At 53.2% G+C, this 6,520-nt stretch overlaps 1 pseudogene; it reads left to right on the top strand.

Moving 5' to 3' along the window:
- Positions 1–4,549: 4,549 nt before the first annotated feature.
- Positions 4,550–5,194, top strand: LOC125757228 (uncharacterized; annotated as a pseudogene).
- The last annotated feature ends 1,326 nt before the right edge of the window (positions 5,195–6,520 follow it).

The following is a 6,520-nucleotide window of genomic DNA, read 5'->3' as shown; positions in this document are numbered from 1 at the left end:
GCAGAAAAACGCTTCGGACGGCCCGTACCGGCCCGCGGGCCGGGCCGGGCCCGGGCTTTCAGATCGGCCCGGGCCCGTGCAGTGCTCTAGGTGCCACAAGGTCTTCCAGCGAACAAGGAGCGTTTCTTGTTCATTGTATTGCGTTTACTTCAGCCTGTTTTACACCATTTACTTCAGCCTGTTTTATTGGTCACCAGCAAGATGGTGCGAAGGACGCAAGAGGCGCGCTTTAAAGGTCGTCGCCCCGCTCGTTGCGATGCGCGCGCCTCGTGCCACGCCAGGTGCACTGTCCCCTACAGAGCGCGGTGGCCTGCGCGAGCGCTTATCCCGTGAGGGGCGTGGTTTGTATGTCTTGTGCTTTCACCGCGATATCCGCGCTGAAGTTACAAAGCGTACAAAGGTCACTGCGCTCGCTGCAGCGGCCGCGTTTTACGAAAGGAGCGCGCTTTTCAAACAGAAAGAAGCAATAACTGCAACAATTGTAAGTTCGCGCTCGTTCTGTGTATGCCTGTGCGTTCGTTTCGTGCGTCCTTCTTTATGTTTGAGCAGCGCGCTTTAAGTGTCGAGCTGTGACACTTGATAGTTCGCGATCGTCCTGTCTGCGTTCTTTTCGTGCATCCTTTGCGCTTGAGCGACGCGGTGGAAATTTCGAGCTGCTTTCCGTTCTTCGCGTTACATTCTAATTTGTTGCTATCGCGTTCATTGCTTCGCCGTTGCGGCGAAACTGTGACTTTTTTTGCTCAGGTATAAAATACTGAGGATCCACACATGACATATACAGCCAGTGTGTCGGAACGGAACGAAAACCAAAACTGGAAACCGAAAACCCGGTATCTTCGTCCAGAACAAAAATTTGATACCGAAATATTTTTTATCGGTTTTCGGTTCACGGGAAAATTTGGCGATACGGGACAATCGAGGTCAAGGACCAAATTCTATATCTCAGGCAGGGATTCTAAATTTAAGATATGTTGAAATTTTGGGAAGAACGAAAACAGCGTATTAACGTCCCTGGTGCTCCAGCTGTAGAGGGCGCGAGTGCCAAGCCGGATATGAGGCACCCTCTATAATGTAGTTTAAAAAGGGTGCGTTGTAAATAAACGGGGGCACTTCTGCTGGGGACTTGGAGCGTGCGTATTGATTCCGCGGCCCTCGGGCTTCGGCCTGCATCCTCGGCCGCCTCGGGTCTAACCTGCCCACGACATGGTGTCAGAAGTGGGGTACCAGGTTCCTGCCATTCGATGTGGCTAATAAAGAAGCGCTCCAGTTCCTATTCTTGCTGCCGCCACTCTCGGGAGCCCGGCCCCATGCTTCTTCAACGATGCTGGCGAGTGGCTTCCATGATTCAGCAATTCGAAGACTGTGCCTTCGCAAACAGCATTCACGCAGCGCCGTACGAGACAATGGTTAGGACCATCCTCTACTGCATGGGTTTACGGCCACGCCTCAGTTCACTCATGTCCGACAAAGACGCGTATAAGTCTTAAGCGGAAGTCACCCGGCGGCTCACAAGCTACATCGTGAGCCATGTAAAGAAGGTGTACGAGAGCTCTCGGTTCCACAAGAGGACGCAACAGCCAAGCGAAACGGTCGACAGTTTCTTCGCGGCCTTTCGGAACATGGTGCGCAAGTAAAACTATCCGACATTAGCCGTTGAAGAGCGTCTTGTTCGCAACCATTTCGTCGTGTGTTTGTTGGATTCTCGTCTCTGAGACAAGCTGTGCCGCACCCCAGCCTCTCCCCACACGACGCACTTGTGCAAGCCCGTCAGCACGAAGACGCTGAGCGCGACAAGCAACGGCTGTCCTTCACCGCTGGGAAACCGCCGACGGCAGCCCACGTGGACGCTACGACTTCACGTAAACCCGCGCAGCGCGCACGTGGACGAAACCACAGATGGGACTCTGGCAACTTTGCGTCACGTGACTGGCCCGACGATTCATAACCAAGCAATATAAACGTTGGCGAGGCTTCGAAAAGCAGCGAAGTCGGGCAGGGGCCCTTGTGCGGTCACGAGGCTCACCGATGGTCCGACTGCCCAGCTGCTAAAGCGTTCTCTAACCACTGCAAGAAGCGAAAAGAAGTGCCTCAGATCCGCGGAGCTCCACTACGTCGCGGTGGTGGCTCGGAAAGGGCGGTGCGTTGAAGTTCGGGTCAACGGCGCCCTCTCGACTCCGGCGCCGACGTTTAGGTTGTTCCGCGTACCTTTTCTGGCTGCCCAGCCATCCTCAATAAGCCGCGTGGCGAGAAACTTTTCGGAGCTGGGAAACAATTCCTGAAGCTTCTTGGCACCTTCTCCGCGGCGCTGTCTTGGAGAGGACGGCAAGTCAATGAACGCCTCTACGTCGTTGCGGGACAAGAGCAGCCCCGTCTCGGCTATCCCGCCATCGTTGCCCTTGGTGTCGTCAAGTTTGTCGGCGCCGTCACACCAGCTCTGCCGATCACACCAGCTCCGCAAGCCGCTCCAGCCCTTTTCACCGGCCTGGGCACGTTCCCGGAAAAGTACACGATCCGTATCGAGCCTTATGCGGTACCGTATTCCTTAAGCACAGCCCGGCGTATCCCGATACCCCTACGAGACTTCGCGAAAAAGGAGCTTGACAAAACAGAGCAGGAGGGCTTGATCCAGCATGTCGACGAACCGATGGACTGGTGCGCAGGCCTTGTCGTCGTCTCGTAGCCAGCGGGAGGTAACCGCCTGTGCGTAGATTTGACCAACCTCAGCCAAGTCGTTCTGCGGGAACGCCACGTAGTCCCGACCGTCGACCAAACCCTAGGACTGCTCGCCGATGCCTGCGTTTTTTCGAAGTTGGGGGCAACTACAGGCTTCCACCAAGTACGCCTGGCGCGTGACTCCAAGAAGTATACGACCTTCATCATTGAGTTTGGCAGATACTGCTATTGCCGCCTACCATTCGGCATAACGTCGGCCCCAGAATACTTCCAACATCAGATGTTTCGCCTGCCGGAAGGGTTGGCCGGTGTCGTTAACCTCATGGACGACATCCTTATGTTTGGCCGCACCACCGAAGAGCACGACCAGCGCCTCCAAGCAGTCCACGATCACCTTCAAAAAGAGGGGGGGGGGGCACCCTCAACGCTGCCAAGTACAGTTTCGGTGCGTCCAGTGTACGATTTTTTTGGCGTCGTCGTAGGTGCCATTGGCATTGCTCCTGATCCAGACTAGGTGGCGGCCATTCAGCGCATGCCAGCTACTCAGGACGCTCATGGTGTCCAACGTTTTCTTGGTATGCTCAACTATGTGGGTCCCTTCCTCCCGGGTCTCTGTCAGACGACCGCACCGATGCGAAGTCTCCTGATATCCTGCACGTGGAGGCCAGCGCAATCCTTGCCATTTGGGCAGCTAAAGACCAAGCTGTCCTCGGGCATCTGCCTTGCAAGGTACACCCTGCACTCTTGACGACAGTCTCTGCAGATGCCAGTTCTTTCAGGCTGGGTGCAGTGCTTCTTCAAGACCAGCCATCAGGGGATCGCCGACCAGTTGCATACGCCTCTCGTGCACTGACAAAAAGAGAATGAAGGTGCAGCCAGTTCGAAAAAGAGGCACTGGCTGCCAGTGTGCCACCTGGGCAATTAACCGGTTCGACGAACTTCTTCGGGGTCTTCGTTTCACCCTGGAGACCGACCATAAGCCTTTTGTCAAGCTCCTTGGAACTGCGGACCTCGACCTCATGCCACCCCGCATCGAGCGCTTTCGCATCCGCCTCCTCCAGCACCAGTTCGATGTCAAGTATGTACCTGGGAAACAGTTGTCCACCGCAGATGCACTCTCGCGACACCCAGTCGCCGAGCTGCCAGCGACTCCAGCCGTCGACATGGTAGAGCTGCACATCCAAGAAGCACTCTGCGCTATCGCTCCCACATTTGCGGTCCTCCTCGACGACTTCCGAGCTCACCAGGCTGCAGGTTGGGAGTGCACTCAGGTCAAGTCGTACTGCGAGCAAGGGTGGCTTCGGAAGGAGAATCTGCCTGTCAGCATGGCTCAGGTTTGGCCTCATTGTGCGGAACTCACTATCGGCAATGACCTTCTCCCCTGCGGAGGACGCCTACTGGTGCCCGCTTCTCTGCGGAAGTACGTCCTGTCCCTCATTCACAATGGATACCTCGGAGCGAACCGTTGCCGCGCAATTGTCTAATGGCCGACCATGGGGAGCCAGATTAAGACCATGGTGGAGAACTGCACCAACTGCGCTACCATTGGCGTACAGCGAGCAGAGCCACTGCTTCTTACAGTGACGCCTGGCCGCCCATGGGAGTGAGTCGAGGTGGATATTTTTCATCACGAAGGAGCAGACTACTTTCTCCTCGTCGATTACTAATCAAGGTACCCAGAAGTATGGCGACGTCCACAACGGTGATCTATATCATCAAAAGTGTATTCGCAAGCCATGAGGTCCTAGAGACCCTCGTCAGAGACAATGGACGTCAATTTCCGTCAGCAGAGTTCCGCGCCTTCTCTCAAAGCTACGGCTTCTCCCATGTCTCCAGCAGTGCCAGGTACCGGCAGTCTAATGGCGAAGTCGAGCGGATGGTGCGGACTGTCAAGGAACATTTGAAGAAGTCTCCAGACGGGCCTTTGGACCTCTTGTCGTACTCTAACGCACCTGGCGTGAGCGGGTATAGCCTCGCTCAGCTGCTAATGGGGTGCAGCCTCAGGAGTCGCCAACCGGTCCTAACAGCCACATTGCTTCCAGGATCCCCGCACCCTACCGACTTTCACACGCGCGGCACTGCCCAACGACGTCGCCAGCGTCAAGATTTCGACCGTCGGCATGCTGCGCAATATTTGTGTAACCTGGGAGAGGGCGAGAAAGTCTGGAATCGCGATGCATAATGTGCTGGCACAGTTCTTAGCCAAGCGCAGCGTCCACGCTCCTATGTGGTCCAGACAGATGCAGGTACTCTCGTCCGCAACCAGGGACAATTGGTTACGCAGCAGTCTCCGTCATCAAGCGTTTGTGATCTCGGCAGCTCCAGTCCACTGCCACAAGGATACAAAAGCCCGCCACAGAATTCAACTCACCCAGAGCCTGTGTGCAGCAGTCCAACTCCTAGGGCGGTTATTCCTCTACCGGCTGCAAGCCACAGGTTGCCCCGGCTGCTCCCTGAAGACCGCCTGCGTCAGTTATGCGCACTCGGTCTCGACGTTGCGTTAGGACACCGGTGTAGCTGAACATGTAGAGCGTGCAAAGAAGTGTTGGTTATTATGTTATATACCTGAGAGTGGGGTGTTGCTTTGTGATTTTCCCAAGAGGGGGGATGTAGAGATAGTGAGTGCCAAGCCGGATAAGAGGCGCCGTCGAGGATGTAATACAAAACGGGAGTGTTGTAAATAAACGGCGGCACTTCTGCTGGGAAGCCGGAGCGTGCGTATTCATTTCGCGGCCCTCGGGCTTCGGCCTGCATCCTAGGCCGCCTCGGCTCGAACCCGCCCACCACATGGCGGAGAACACAGGCCAACGTGGAGAGGGCATTCTCGGCGCCGAAGTTTGCTTCATCAGAACAGCGGTCTCGCGTATCAATGGATGACATGCTGCTTTGCGATCACGCTCACTCTCTTGAAGCATAGCATTCACCCTGCTCAGATAATTATCTTATGAGGAACAATAAATGCTGTGTTTCTATCGTTACTATAATTTTAAATGGCTTTGTATGCAAATAAAAGCCACTACGAACACACAGCCTTTCTTTTTTTCGTGCAGGAACAGAAACAGGACGGAAGTTTTTTCGGTGGAAGAAAACTAAAACCAAAACGAAAAACATTTCGTTCTGACACCCTGTATACAGCGCTCAATGCGGCGTGGACTTAAAAAGCTTGGTTCGTAAGCCTGCAAGCGTACGTGTTTTGCCTTTTTTTTCGCACTTCATTTCTATCAATGTGTACGTGCAGGAAGTTGACAAACTTTCCCTGATGCTGCCATACTGCGAACATGTCGAAGTGAAAGAGCAAAATGTAGGCAGATAGAATATAGCTATTAATATTATTATTATTGTTATTATTATTATTATTATTATTATTGTTATTATTATTGTTGCTGTTGTTGTTGTTACACAGAAAGCGTGAAGACAGAGGAAATAGGCAGGGAACAGGCTGCCACCTCAAGCGGCACAACGCCTGCCTACTCCATCGGGAAGAGGGAGTGGATGAAGGAAAACAATAAGTGAAATATTTTCTTGTGTGCTTGCGTTATTTGGTGTAGTTTTACTTTTCATCTGATTTCACGGGCGTGCATGTCGATTTGGTTTGCTTGTGGAAAAAAAGACGCACGATTGCGATATTCCGTAATGTGAAATGTCAGTGTAGCTGCACGCATGTTTTCATATGGCAATATATTGAGGGAAACAATTTGAGAGTACACGTACACTTACAGACTGATACTTGGTTGTTATTTTGTGTTCTTTTGTTAACCATTGAAATGGTTCTTTTTAATGTTCTATTATCGCTTCGCATTTTTATTATTTTTTCACCTTTTCCCCTTCTTTTTTAAGTTCGGTGGTG

The sequence above is a fragment of the Rhipicephalus sanguineus genome, chromosome 1, assembly GCF_013339695.2.
Source record: "Rhipicephalus sanguineus isolate Rsan-2018 chromosome 1, BIME_Rsan_1.4, whole genome shotgun sequence".
Classification (NCBI taxonomy): Eukaryota; Metazoa; Arthropoda; class Arachnida; order Ixodida; family Ixodidae; genus Rhipicephalus; species Rhipicephalus sanguineus.
This window is presented reverse-complemented; position numbering and strand designations above follow the sequence as displayed.